At 44.6% G+C, this 15,073-nt stretch overlaps 1 protein-coding gene and 1 pseudogene across 9 annotated transcripts in view; one reads left to right on the top strand and one right to left on the bottom strand.

The window, feature by feature from the left end:
• LIMCH1 (LIM and calponin homology domains 1) overlaps positions 1–15,073 on the bottom strand; it is a 201,090-nt gene that overhangs the window by 155,807 nt on the left and 30,210 nt on the right. The gene's annotated exons all lie outside the window — the stretch shown is intronic.
• On the top strand, positions 6,409–12,010 carry LOC118623965 (annotated as a pseudogene).

Raw genomic sequence — 15,073 nt, 5'->3', positions numbered from 1 at the left:
TTTCAGGTGAGAGATATGCATCAAAATATTTCATTTTGCTAAAAATATCTCTAAGCTGGTCTTAGCATTCCAACTCAAATCACACTGCAGTTCAGTATGATGAACAAAATCTGTTTCACCTTATATTGGCAGAAACTCTGAGTTATACTAAGCGGTAAAACAACCTGTCCTGTGATAAAAGCCCCCATAAGCATTTGCTAGTTCAGAGCAGTTGTTTTCAAGATGTAAACAAGAAAGACAGAAGAGGGAAAAGAGACCAATTCAAATCACTGCATGTTCATTACCTGGCAACCAGAGCGCCCCAAGACGTAACTTAGGCAAGCTGGAGAGTCCCACAAGGCTAACTACACCCATGACAGCAAAGCTTGTATATCCTAATCAGCTGCCCCAGCATACATAAACGAGGTCCCCTAGAAAGCATAACCATCCTAATGGCCGTAGGGCTAATCTAGTGTCCAGAGATGAAACTGGTGGCAATAGGAGATGTGTGTGGTCCAGGGTAGGTTTTAATGTTCCAGGCCCAAAGCAGTGGAGACACATGAAAAAGATAAAAAGAAAAGAAAGGCTCAGCCTTGGGGAACAGGGTGAACGCAATGGAATAACTAGGTAAGCACTTGGCACCCAGCAGTGCCTGGGCTTCTCTCTCCTCTGTGGGCTTCTCCCTGCTCCCCATCTCCCAGTCCCAACTGCTCCCCTCAACAGGAGCAGCTAAGTTTTATTCAAGTCCTGCCAAGAAAAACTTTGCAAGGTTAAGAACACAAAAGGCTTCGGATATCTTGCTACTGGGGTTCCTTTTGGTAAGTTTCAGTATATACACACGCAGAGAAGAAAATTCACTTTGAGTCGAAGGGTTCAAGAACGTCAACGGTCTTTGAAGAGTCACTATGTTCTTAAACTCTTTCAGCAGCTCTATTTGTTCTCAAAAGGGTCACGGATTTATTTAATAGCAGTTTATCTTTCAGCTGGTCCATTTCGAGCCCAAGCATAACACAGAAAGCATCCAGCATAATCATGGGTTTGAGCTGAGGAGGCTGGACGGGCACCGGTGGGGAGTCAAAGATATAAGGCCACGAGTTCACTGTGTTATTTGCTGTAGGAAAGCAAGTCCATAGGTGAAAAGGTTGGATTTCAGATAAATACAGAAGTAAACATCTGGAGAGAGACTATTTCCACAGCAGTCCTGTCGACATGCCCCCTAAATCCACCACCCACGTGGAGAAAAGACACAACCACGGTCTATAAAACCATGCGATCCTTCACTGGGACACAGCGACGTCTTTCCACCAAGTGATAAAAACCTATCGCAAAATAAATACATACCACAGGTTTTCCATAAACAGATGACACAAAAACGCCTTTATTTTTGCATCAGAAAACGGGCCAAGATATCAGGCCCCGAGTGGAGCGCTGCTCTGGGCTCAGATGCCTGCCGGGGAACGGATTCCCGGACAGGAAAACGAAGACAGTGACAACGCTCTTCAGTGCTGTCCCCTTAATCACGCTCACAATGCAGACAGAATGCCCACAGGGATGCACTTCAGTCTGCGGCTGCCTGCTAGTCTTGATGCCTGTGCTCAAAGAGAAGGAAGGCTTCAATTTGCGACAGAATGGACCAAAATTATAGTTTTCATATATAGTAAACCTGGCCTGCTACTTGCTTGAGTGAATTTCATGAAAAAAAAGAATCCAGCTTTCTTAAATACAAGTTCTTTTAGGGACAAAACACTGTCTATGCAGTAGCTCAAAGATGTCTCTAATGCCCACTCAAACCTATTCCATAGAGTTTGTTTTTATATTTGAATCTGTACCCACAGGTTAACATATTTCTATTAAAATATCTAATATGTATAATAACAGTAAAGACTTTAGCCGAGTTAGACATCTGTGCCTTGAAGGACAACAGCTGCCTTAGGGACAATGCTGAATCCACCAATAGAATCAACAGCTGCATTTCTTGGACACAGTTTCATGTGCTGCTCTCTCCCTCACAAATCACATATTTCTCCTTCTGAAACCACACATTTTATCTTTCATCGAACCAACATATTATTTGTCAAAAAACAAGCTGATGGTACCAAAGATAGGCCAGTTCATTATATCTCGAAAATCAACCGATCCCTTCACCATTATATTTGGTAGTCAGTTTTGCCAGCATCTAAAAGCATTCCTTGAAAAAGCATTTTAAAACAGATGAATTCTTCAGCAATAATGTGAGGAACATTTTATGATCTTAGTGCTTATTTTCAGTGAGTGGGAGTTCATTCATGCAAGCACACTGTCAACACCTGCCCTGCCGAAGACTGTCCTCTTACTTGAGACCGCACCTGCTCACTGTATAATAGAACGCGAGCTACTGTGATGGGATGGCTTTCTAAACTGTGACAAGTGACATGCAATACAAATATTTGTTTTACAGAAAAGGAAGAAGAGAGAAACAGGGAAAATGGATCAACTTTGTATGTATGTATATACATAGAGCCAAGAATTTCCTAAGCTTGTCCATAGTCCTAAAAGCAAACTGCAGCAGCAGCAGCCTAGATAAAAATCAATAAATTGGGAACATCTAAGGCTGGTTAGTTATTCTGGGAGTGAAAAAAAGAAAAAGAAAGAAAAAGAAATGAGAAAGATGAAATGAGAGTCTATCAAAGCAGACTCAGGGCTCTGGGGACAATCCCAGATGCATGAGGAGGAGAGGAAACTCATGCAGTCCGTGGTCCCCTCCGGCACGGAGCAGCCCAGCAGAAGCCAGCGTGCACAGACCAGTTCCCAGCCACTGCTCGGACCACAATATGGCTGAGGTCAGCTTTTCAGAGGTCAGTCCTGGGGTCAGCTCTAGGAAGGTCAAGGAAACCTCAGTGACTTTTCAAGTTGTATCTTTTATGATATTTGCAGGAACCTGGCCAACAGCAGCCAGGGGGCTGTTTACCAAAGCCATTCTCCAGCACCACCCACAGAAATGCTGTGGAAATCGTGGCCAAAGCTTACATGGGAATTAAACAGAAGGAACTGAACGCAGCCATGTAAAACATGCCCCAGTCATTTCGTAAGCTCCGTTTCTCCACAGATGGCTGCCGTGGAAGAAATGACTGCTTACAGAAAACAGAGCCCCCCGGAATTAATCCAACCACTGAGATGAGAGTAGAATAAAAAATTATTAATTATTCCATTCCGCAGTTTACACTGGGGACTTCCAGGGTCTGGGCTAGAAGACATCTAAGGATTTGTCCCTCAAAATACAGACCTGACAAAGGTGAGGGATTGGTGGAAAGGTCAGGTACAGGTCACTGTTAAAGTTCTCCAAAGACAAAAAGGACTCATCATCTTAAGACATCAGACTGTTCTACAGACCAGCAAAACTGACGAAGATCAGTAGCTCACATATATCCTTGTATTTCCAAGAGATGTGAGGCTCTGAGCTCTGAAAAAAGCACCAAACAGAAGCCCACTGGCCATGCAGTACCAGGAGCTGTAAAGAGAGGAGGACCTCAAAAAAAATCCAGGCTTCTTCAATCTACAGTTTCAAAGTTGGGCTTGGGGACTCTTAGGATCTAGTGGCTCTCACATCATATCATTGTAACAACTGCTTGGATTCTCTCATTCTAGTACCACACACCTGTGCTCCGTAAGGTTTCAGAGGTCGATTATACACATTCCGGCTTTGGATTTCCCTCCAGTTTCATGGGTCAATCCAATGCCCACGTCTACATATCTGTCACTGCCTTTCTGTGGCAATAGAGTTGGGCTTTGTACACCATTCCACACTCACAAATCTCTCTCTACTTCTTCACCCCTCATTCACTGCTGGGAGTTTAGTTTGAAAGCACCATCCTTTTGGGTCTACTCAACATACCTTTATACTAGAGAAAAGGGAACCTAGCGCCTGTGTATTCATAGTGCTCGACAGAGTCCAGACTGTCGCGTCCATGAAGGTTATGACCATGACCGTTTATTTCAACACTAAACACCCAATGTTTACTTTAGCGACTGGCATGGAGTAGGAGGTCAGTAACTATTTGTTGAGAGATTAGAAGTAATCTCTTCCCCTCTAAATTCCATCGTATTCTTTTATTCTCAAATTAGTCTCTCCATTGAATAAAGGAAGGTCTGTAAAGCACTGGAATCATTAGACCTGAAAGACAGGGTCAAAATCTCAAAAGTTTCCTAATTCACCCCAATAACCAATCCTCCCCCTCCCCCTCTTCCTCCTCCTGCCGCTCCACCTTTCCCTTCTTTTCATCTCTTCCATCACATTACAGGAAAAATCCCAGGCTCTTTACCAGTATTAACTAATGTACTCTCTGCAAAAGCCATATAAGGTAGTTACAATACTATACTCATTTTACAGGTGAGGAAATAGAAGCCTCAGATGACTGAGTAACTTTCCAAAGAGCACCCAGCGAAGAAGTTGCAGATCCAGGATTTGACTGAGGTCATCTGACTCCACAATACCTTAGCTCCTAACCCCCATGGTACACCTCTTCCCGAAGGAAAGCTGTTCACAAGATTAACCAGGGGCTACAAGGAATGGTATCCTGGCCATTCATTTAATAAAATATTTATTGAGTGCTTATTGTATATCGGATGCCATGAACACCACTCTTATATATTTAACATCCCGGTTGCTTTCCTAGTGGCCATTGCCAGTATCTACTGAACAGTAAGCATGCTGAATCTGTCAGACAAGGAAATGCAGTAAAAATGGGTTCTCTTCCTCATCTTCATCTTTTACATCCCCGTGCAGAGCACAGTCACCATTCCCCTCAGCATTCCATGGGACTCTAGCCAGAGGCAGTGGGAAAGTGCAGCAGCCGGAATGGCACAGACGGAGACCCCCGTGGAGCCAGGGAAATGGAGAAAATGGCACCTGGAAGTCCCTCTCTGCTCTATTATCAGATGAAGAAGGTGCACTGGTGACTTCTCTGTGCTCTGCTTAACAGCCAAGGAGACCAGCCATACAGAGAGCTCTTGCTCCTTCTTCCCTCCCTCATAAAGGTCTAGGCTATGAGTTAGTCACCCATCACCCTCCACACGGTCAGGAGAGCAGAGCAGCAGGTACCGCCAGGCAGAATCCTGGAGTTAAAGGCAGGCCGCTGAAGGGTGCAGCCTGCGTGTTTTGACCTTCACTTGGCCCGGGACCCACCCATGCAGAACAAGCCCCTTCTCCCGGCGCTGCCGAATCGCTGCGCTGGGGACAACCCGCGGGGAACTTTCAGACTCCGAGACACTCGGTTTATTCAGCACCATGAAGGAAATAGCAATCGCTCAGTGAGGGAATAAAAATGAGGAGCTGGCTGAATAAAGGTGATAAAAATAGATTTTCCGACTGTGCGAAGATGAATCATTTTGCCATGGGGATTCACTAGGCTCTGTTTCAGCTTGGTTTTCAACCCAGCCTCATAAATTTGACTAAGGAAAATTTCCTTCCCCTAGATAACCAGCGCCGTGAAGCCGTTAGCGTTTGGACAGGTCTGACAGCATTTATTACAGAATCGCCCAGAAATAACCTCCATTCCTTCCCCAGCCTGCAGTAAATACTGACTTTGAAGGACAAGGTTAAGCGGGCTACTCTGGGAGGTGCAGCCCTCGAACCCAGACTCACAGCCTCCTCGTTCTCTGCCCAATTTTCTCCTTAATTCTTTCCCTGCTCATTTTAAGAAATGGAGATTTTTTAGAAAGCAAAGGAGGCGGGGAAACCAGAGCAGACCGCGGGGGCTCAGGTGAACAGTACCTGGCATGAATGCAGTCGCATTTCCCCATGACCCCATGAACTATGGACGAGCAGAGGACTGTGGGGAGAATTCACAACATTCTTGGAAATCCTCTTTTGACTAAACTAATGTGTCTATGTGACTTCCACGACCACCTCCCCCAAAACAATGCTTTCCTTAGAGAATAATAAAAGCAATACATGGTAGGAAACTCAGGGGACAAGGTGAACTCCACAGGAAAGCAATTTCAAGATTATTTTAGCCATACCATGAGTGTATAAAAAGTAACTTTTTTTTTTTAAACCAAGTGTTAAAATCCAAATAGCTTTCTTCCTTCCCTCATGAACACCTATAAAGATGTATTTTGTCATAATGGGTTTTACTTACCTCCGCACGTCCTCATATTTATTCTGCATTACGCTCCAGCACGCCCGCGCTGGCAGATGGGGGGCCATCTCCCGGGGGGGCTCCGATGGGCAGCCCAGCACAGCAGCTGGGACATGCCCTCACTTTCCCTCTGCAGAGCGGCCCTCCGCACAGCACGCGCTGCTCTGCCAGGAGCAGGCTGCAGCAGCCCAAAGTGCTGATGCAGTAGAAGGAAACTAACTGGAAGAGAGAGTGATTGCCACACCTATTGGGGAAGGAGGCGGAGAATTCTGTTCCCTCTGAGGAAGGGGAACAGAATCCCCAAGAGGAAGAGATGCCTGAATGCAATTCTGCAGAAGAGCTTTGTGACAGGCTGCTGGTGAATGGTAGGCACCCGATTCTATTGGTAAATCTGGATCTGGAATAGGCCCTCAGTAGGACCTGATGGACAAGAGTTCAAGTCCTGACTCTGAAACAAAGTAGCTACATGACCCCAGGCAAGTTACTACCTTCTGAGGCGCAGAGTCCTCATTTGAAAAATAATGGTGTCTCAAAAATGGATCTCTAAATAGCTTCTAGTTCTGGAATTCTAAAGCCATCACAATAATCATGCACAAATAAATAATAAGTGTAGTTACAACAGGTGGGAAACATACTATGTACTATCCACCACATCAGGCATTTTACATATATTATCTCATTTAATCCACAATACCAAGATGAGGTTTCTCTACCATTTTATAGATGAGGAAACCGGTGAACTACCTCTATGAACCCTCATGAAAACAAAGGAGTGTCCTATCCGTTCAGTGTTTTGAATTTAAGTGGAGGCATTTAGTCGTTGTACCTGAAATTGAGATGACATCTGAGAATGGAGTCTCTGCACCGTTGGGTGATTAATGTGTTTACAATCCTCTGCCGGTATAATTCTGAGGTTCTAGTATTTATGGTTATGACCGTTCATGCTACTGCAAAACCCATTTCCCACCTGTTGTTTTTTATTAAACCTCCCTAAAGGACATGAAATATTTCTTTGTGCAGATTCTAAAAACGGGGATCCTGAAATATGTGCGCAGAAACCTCGTGGCTGGATTTACCATTTGGAATTTCCAAATGCTATAAAACACAGCGTTTACAAGCAATTCATCATTTATAAAAGTTTATTAGATTGATATGCCAACGGACTCACTGGTATCCTGCCATTTATTGATACCAATACATCAACCGGTAGGCTGACATTTAATATTTGTTAATAACTTCAGTTTCTTCACCTATTTTATAGTTTCCTTGCATTATGGCTCTATTTTGTCTTATCTTTAATCACTCTATAAGTAAGTTTTTTATTTCAGAATAGTTTTTAGATCTAAAGAAAATTGCAAAGGCAGTACCAGGAGTTCTGGTATAACTCGCACCCTGCATTTACATTGTTGTAGCACATTCATCACAACTAATGAGCAGATACTGGTATACTATTAACTACACTCCATGTTTTATTGGGATTTCATTAGTGTTTCCCTCATGTACTTTTTCTGTTCCAAGATCCCATCCAGGATATGGCATTGCATGAACTTCCTTTGTTTCTTAGATTTTCCTTGTTTTTGATGACCTTGACAGTTTGTGAAGAGTCAGGTATTTTGTACCACAATGTGGGTTTTTCTGACATTTTCCTCATGGTTAGACTAGCATTATGGGTTCTGAGGAGAAAGACCACTGAGGTGAAGTACTCGTCTCATGACATCAGTCATCTTAAAAAAAACAAGAGCCCTGGCCAGTTTTGCTCAGTGGTTAGAGGGTCAGCTCATAGACTAAAGAGTTGAGGGTTCGATTCCAGTCTAGGGCACGAACCTCGGTTGCAGTTTGTCTCCAGGCCTGGTCAGGGTCTTGCGGGAGGCAACCAAATCAATGTGTCTCTCTCACATCAATGTTTCTCTCTCTCGCTTTCCCTCTGTCCTCTTCCCACTCTATTTTTAGATAAAATGAGAAAATATCCTCGGGTGAGCATTAAAAAAAACCCACAAAAAACAAAAAAATTATTTAAGTCAAATAGAAACTTTAAACTGAATAAAGTTAAATTTTACAAAGGATAAATCAAGTACTGAACGATTTCTTCAGAAATACAGTATTTTATATTGTGGAGAGAAGGAGAGAGGACAACTAACTGGTGCACCCAGTGAGATGAGGGGAGACCTAAGATTCTAGCAGGAAGCCAGCTGATTACACGAGAGGTGTTTAGCAAGTGCGTTTGAAATGCTTGCCAAGGCGCACTTCCCAGAAACCCCATTTCAGAGTACGGCGCATTTTAAGAGAAGTACTGGGTCATCCCAGCAGGGTCTTACTCTGTCGTAAAATGCTGTCTGGTGTTTGGTGGAATTTATGCCTGTTGCCAAACAGCAGAATCCGTACAACGCTGGGCTTGGAGCACAGGCTGCAAAGCAGTCCCACAGAAATGTCTTCTGTAGGTGAGCAATGACCATGAAAAAGAAAGACGTAAGACTTAGGCTGAAATATGTATTTCCTGCTATTACATATTTTTTTCCTCACAGCTCCTAACGGAAGGCCTGCTCCCGAGGGGAAAGGCGAGGAACTGATGTCATGTCACAAACTCCCTGAATGCTGCTCAGTGGAAGATAAGGGAGAACAAGTCATTTCTTTCTTCAAAGAATGTCCTCCCCCCGGCCCCCCGCCGGGACAGGAAGGAAAAAAAACTAGAAAAAAAAGTTTACAGGACTGCTATATATAACCTCCCACCTCTGCAGAGACGCAAAATAATTATAGAAACAAGCTTGGAAAAATAATTTGTGGTACACGAAGAGGATATTGGACTTCAGCTAGCAGGTCGAGGCATTCATAACATATGTGAGTAAGAATGTAAGTGCTTGGCTGCCTTACCCAATCCCCACAACTAGTATGTCGAAGTAAGAACCCCCAGGAACTCGGAAATGTGACTGTATTAGAGACAGGGTCTTTAAAGAGGTAACTGTGTTAAATGGGTTCATTAGAGTGAGCCTAATCCAATGTGATTGGTGCCTTGTAAGAGATTAGGCCACAGACACACACAGAGGGAAGACCACGTGAGGACAGAGAAGATGGCCATCTGCAAGCCAAGGAGAGTTGCCTCAGAAGAAACCAAACTTGCCCGTACCTGGATCTCAGACTTCTAAGCCCCCAGAACTGCAAGAAAATATATTTCTGTTGCTTAAACCACCCAATCTATGATACTTTGTCATGGCATCCCTAGCAAACAAATACACTTACCTAGAACTAACAGTGAAGAATCAAGGAGTATCAGAGAGGCTAGAGATGTGAGACTAGCTGGACATTACATCTCAATGAGTTGTCAATTATATGAAGATCTCTCCAAGTCATTATCTGTCATGCTCTTCCTATTGAAGTGCAATTGCCAGTGACTCCTCCTGTGGTCTCCAACCCCTTTCGTCACCCTCCCATCCCTGTCACCCACCACCCTGTCTCTGCCAACGCAGATCAAACACTCCAAAGATAAAGGCTATGCTTTTTTGGGGGGAGGCTTCAAAGCTTGTGGTTATAGAAAAAGAAATAATTTGTCATTATATATACTTAAGCATAAGGATTTAACTTCAAAATAATCCATTCATTAACTTACTCCAGTTTTTTATAACATTTTTCCTGAGTTCCAAACCAACATTTCAATTGTCTGCCAGACATCTGTACACGAATACCTCTGAAATATGTCCAGAAGAGAATTCATCTCTTCTCTTGGAACCCATTTCTCCTCCCCTGCTCCCCTGATTCCTATTAATGGCATCACTGTTCTCCAAGTTGCTCAAGTCCAAAATGTGTCATCTTCCTAAGATTATTTATCATATTTCATTAATTCTACAGAGAACTTTTTTTTTTTTTTTTACCTCTGATATAAAAATGCATCTTTCCATTGCTGGTGTCTTAATTGGCAGCTTTTCAAAAATTAGTTATACTTTTTAAAATGGCGTCATATAATTGATGGCATATTATATTCAGTGAAAACACAGAGACATAAATCCTGTCTCCTCATCTTTATTTCCATTGCTTATACCAAGGTTTAAGTGTTCATCATCTCTTGTTTGGACTACTTGTCTGCTAATTGACTTTTGCTGGTCCCTTCCCACAATCTGTTTCCCATATGGCCACCAGAGTTATCTGGAACACGAGATTCCTTTGTTTTTAGTGGCTCTTACTGCATCAAAATGAGCCCAAATGCCCCCAGATGGCATGTCTGGTCTCGGCTTCCTATTCCTGCTCCACTCTTCACAGCACTGATTTCTCTCAGGAACTCTGGGGTTCCGGCTGCAGCCATTAGCAAATAATAGCCTTTCCCAGACAAGACCCAGGTCCTTGTGGCTCCGAGCCTTTCTAGAGGCTGGGGTGTCCTTCTCCCAACTCCAATGGGTCTCACCAGTTCAGATCCCACATCTTCCAAAGTTTCGATCTCAAATATAAATTTCTCCTATGTATATTATATTTCATTAACATTTCACAGCCTACCATTATAAACCTGATTTGTATACTTGTCTCCTAGAAGGTGATCCCTGAAAGGCAGGACCTGTGTCTTGAGCCATAAGCAGATTTTCACTTGGGAAGCAAGACGGAACATACCATCTCTTTTTAGTGCATATGTGCAGAAGACAACTCGGAAATGCACCTTCGTGTCACCTGAGAGAGGTGGTCCAAGGAAAACTGTGCTATATTTTCAGAAGAATAAGAAATCGATGCCCCGATTTCTCAATAGATTGACAGAACCACTTCGTTCACTGTGCGAGGCAGCTTCTGAAGAGCTCTCAGTGATCCCTTCCTCCTGTTCGGGTCGTTGTGTGACATCTACCCCTTAAGTGTGGGCTGGACCTGGTGACTTGCTTTCAGTTAATAGACTAGGACAGAGGTGATGGAATGTCACTTCTGAGATCAGCTTATGAAAGACTGTGACTTCCACCCTGCTGGTTCTCTCTCTGGGTCTCGCTTGCCCACTGTGGTGAAGCAAGCTGACACGCTGGGGGCTGTTCTCTGCGAACAGGCCCGCGTGGCAAGGACCTGAGGGGTGGCTTTAGCCAACATCCTGCAAGGAACTGAAGCCTGCCAATATCTACACGAGTGAACTCAAAATCAGATCCTCCCCTAATCAGTCTTGAAGTGACACTGGCCAGTATCCTGAGCGCAGCCTTGTGAGACCCTGAATCGGGGACCCAGCTAAATCATGCCCAGATTCTCAACCCACAGAACCCGTGAGATAATAAATGTTGTGCTAAGCCACTAAATTTGGGGGTAATTTATTACACAGCAATCAATCTAATACACTCATTGAATAAGAAAATCAGAAGGCTGCGGCACTTCTTCTCAGCTGGTCTGCCCAAGACCCCCTGCGCGCCAACCCTAGTCCCCTGCGCACCAATCCTAGTCCCCTGTGCGGTTGTTTCCTCTCCAACAAGATGAAAGAAACTATCACAACCATGAGAAACTCGCCAAACTGCAGGCACAAGTGCACACTGGTGGGAAAGGAACTGCTCGTAGAAAGAAGAAGGTGGTTCACAGGAGATAGAGCAGATGATAAAAAACTTCAGTTCTCCTTGAAGAAGTTAGGGGTAAATAGTATTTCTGGTATTGAGGAGGTAAATACGTTCACAAACCAGGGAACAGTGATCCACCTTAACAATCCTAAAGTTCAGGCATCTCTGGCAGCGAACACTTTCACCCTTACAGGCCTCGCTGAGACAAAGCAGCTGACAGAAACACTACTCAGCATCTTCAGCCGGCTTGGTGCAGACAGTCTGACTAGTTTAAGGAGACTGGCTGAAGCTCTGTCCAAACAATCTGTGGATGGAAAAGCACCACTTGCTACTGGAGAGGATGATGATGATGAAGTTCCAGATCTTGTGGAGCATTTTGATGAGGCTTCCAAGAACGAGGCAAACTGAATTGAGTCAACTTCTGAAGAAGTTACTGGGAGCTGCTATTTTATATTATGACTGCTTTTTTTCAAATTTTGTTTATGGATCTGATAAAATCTAGATCTCTACTATTTTTTAGCCCAACCCCCCTGGACATTGCAGCTCTTTTCAGTTTTTGCTTATACATAAATCATTCTTTGCAGCTAATTAAGCTGAATAGGCCTGGGAATAAAGTTTGAAACAGGTTAATAAAAAAAATCAGAAGGCTGCTAATAAACATGTGTGGGAAGGACAAATAACTCTTATTGAGTCTTCCCAAGTGCTCAAAATGATGTACCAGGCAAATAATTTGCTGGCCTGGTACAAGAGCCTCAGTGAATGACCTCAAGCCCCCCTGCTACAGTGGGCAGGACTCCCCCAACTCTGCCCAACTCACTGCGGAAGTGGCTCTCACCTACTGACACACTTTTACTTTCATATTCATTATGTGGCCAAGTCACAATGACCACAGTGGTTTAGGTCATAAATGAACTGCAGTCCCGGTTCCTAAGACTGAGATGTGTAGTGGAGATAAACCCAGAATGTAACCTTAGCTCGGGGAGAGCCTTCAACGCCTTTCTGAGGTGTATTCCACAGGCACTGGCGGCCATACACTTAGAGAAGACAATGGACATGAGGCAATCTGTCCTCCAGGACAGACACGAAAACTGGTCCCACCAGCAGACTCCAACCAGACCGACTTGAGAGGCATCGAACAAACAGCCCACCCTAGGTTCATCTTCCACCATCCAACTGCAGGCACAGCTGAGTGTCCCCAAGACACTCCCCAAGATTGTTTTTTCTACAATCTCTGCTCTTTTTTGTCTCAACCCACTAAAATGCCAACCACCATCCCTACTTGGGCTCTGCTTCGGTGCCACGCTCGAGGGCAGCAAATGGAGCACGTCTTCTGCGTGTGGTTTGGGAACAGACCGAGGTTTTCTTCACTGTGCCAGGGATGAGGACAAAGGAAAGTGTGCACTGAAGTCCATTTTGGCTGACTCCTCACAAGGGCTATTCATGTCCCCCAGTGAAATGTGCCTTCTTCACACGGAACACTGCACCGCTGCCGGTGTTGACTTGTCCCCACAGAAGAGCAAGGCCACCTCCAGAGCTCCCGGTCACCATGCAGCTGTTACAGAGCAGAGTGTGGCAGGGAAAATACCCTGGTGGGAGTATTCCAAGTCTGTGCTTCCTGCCTGAGAAGGAGAATTCCGTGGCTGACTCCTGAGAATTTGTTGTCCAGAATCAGGATTCCGGGAAAGGGGAGACTGAAAGGAGCTCACTCTGGCTGGATTGATTTGTACCAGAAAAGGCTGAGGGTTAGTAGTGGCGGGGAAAGGGGTAAGAAGCCAGAAAGACAAGAGCCAGGACAGGACACTTGAGCCTGGAGGATCTGAGGTAGCCAGAGGTGGGGAGATATCTGAGGCGAGCTTGGAAGTGTGAGACTGTTGTGCATGTGTGTGTGCGTGTGCGTGTGTGTGTGCATGTGTGTGTGTGCGCGTGTGTGTGTGCGCATGTGTGTGCATGTGCATGTGTGTGTGTGTGTGCATGTGTGTGCATGTGCATGTGCGTGTGTGTGTGTGTGTGTGTGTGTGTGAGAGAGAGAGAGACTAAAGAGAGGAAGGGTAGGAAGGGAGAGAGGAGTGTATTTTAGGATGTTTTGCTGCATGCAGAGAACAGAACCACTCTGGGACATTTGAAAGATCTCAGTCAAGATCTCTAATGTTCATCTGGCCGGTTTGGCTCAGCGTCTGGACTGTCGAACTGCAGACCAGAGAATCCCAGGTTCGGTTCACTGGGGGCACATACCAAAAAAGAAAATGGCCCTGGCCAGTTTGGCTCAGCGGTTAGAGCGTCGGCCTGCGGGCCGGAGAGACCCGGGTTCGGTTCCCACTAAGGGCGCGTACCTCGGTTGCAGTTTGTCCCCGGCCCTGGTCGGTCGTGTGGGAGGCAGCCACTCGATGTGTCCCTTCACATCGATGTTTCTCTCTCTCTCTCTCCCTTCCTCTCTCTCCCTCCCACTCTATCTGTGCAAAAAATGGAAAAATATCCTCAGGTGAGGATAAAAAAAAAAAAAGAAAGAAAGAAAATGTTCTCCTATTACTCTCTTCATTCAATTGGTGCATCGTTGACCGTGATGCTGAGATGTGGCCATGTGGAGATTAATTTTATAGGAGTAACAGTAGAAATATTACTGTTATAGTGCCTTTGAAAATAGACCACTGTCTCAATTTGGTGAAATTAATAGATCTTAAATGAGAGGGGTGTGAGGGTGTCTCCTAAAGGACATGTGAGATCTCCTTAGAGGCTGATGCCTCCAAACATGTTCAGGAGGTTAGGGTTCAATGACAGAGTAAGAGGCCCGTTGGAGACAGTGTAACAAAGTAGAAAAGGCACAGACTCTGGAATTGGGCAAACCCAGGTCCAAATCTAATCCTGTCTCTTATTTTTAGAAAGCTGGTAACTCACTTCTTTGCACCTTTGTCCCCTGAGCTGTAGTAAAAATTAGCAACAACATCGCAGGGCAATTGTCAAGGTTAGGAAGGATCGCCTAGTACTGCACCTGGTACATGGTAGGTATTTAATATACTGTGGGCATCGTTCTGGTAACTTAATGGCGGCAACCCTCTTTGCCTGCTCTGCCTCCCTCCTGGTCTCAAACAGTTACTTCACCAGAAGGGAAACAGGCAGAGAACAGAACTTTGGACCAGCTTGTTCTGAGAACCTATAAGATAAACTGCTGAAGGAAAGGTAAAGGCTTTAGAAATCTTAAAGGAAGTTGTAGAATAGAAACTTAACACATAAGCCTTGATAAAGACGAGCTCAGACACAGGAGAGCCAATCTCCAGTTCAGATGTGCATGAACCCGCGTCTCAGCAGGTGGACACCCCGAACACCTGGGACTCAAATTACTGCCTTGTCCCCTTCCTAGAATTATAAAGTTTATGTAAAGTCTTTCTCCTGCTACTCAGTTTTCAACAGCTTCCTGTGTTTACCTTTTATCCAAACAATATATTTTATCTTTTCATAATGTGGAAATCTCTGCCTTTGCATCATCCC

Source organism: Molossus molossus, unplaced genomic scaffold, assembly GCF_014108415.1.
Source record: "Molossus molossus isolate mMolMol1 unplaced genomic scaffold, mMolMol1.p scaffold_m16_p_1, whole genome shotgun sequence".
NCBI classification, from domain to species: Eukaryota; Metazoa; Chordata; class Mammalia; order Chiroptera; family Molossidae; genus Molossus; species Molossus molossus.
This window is presented reverse-complemented; position numbering and strand designations above follow the sequence as displayed.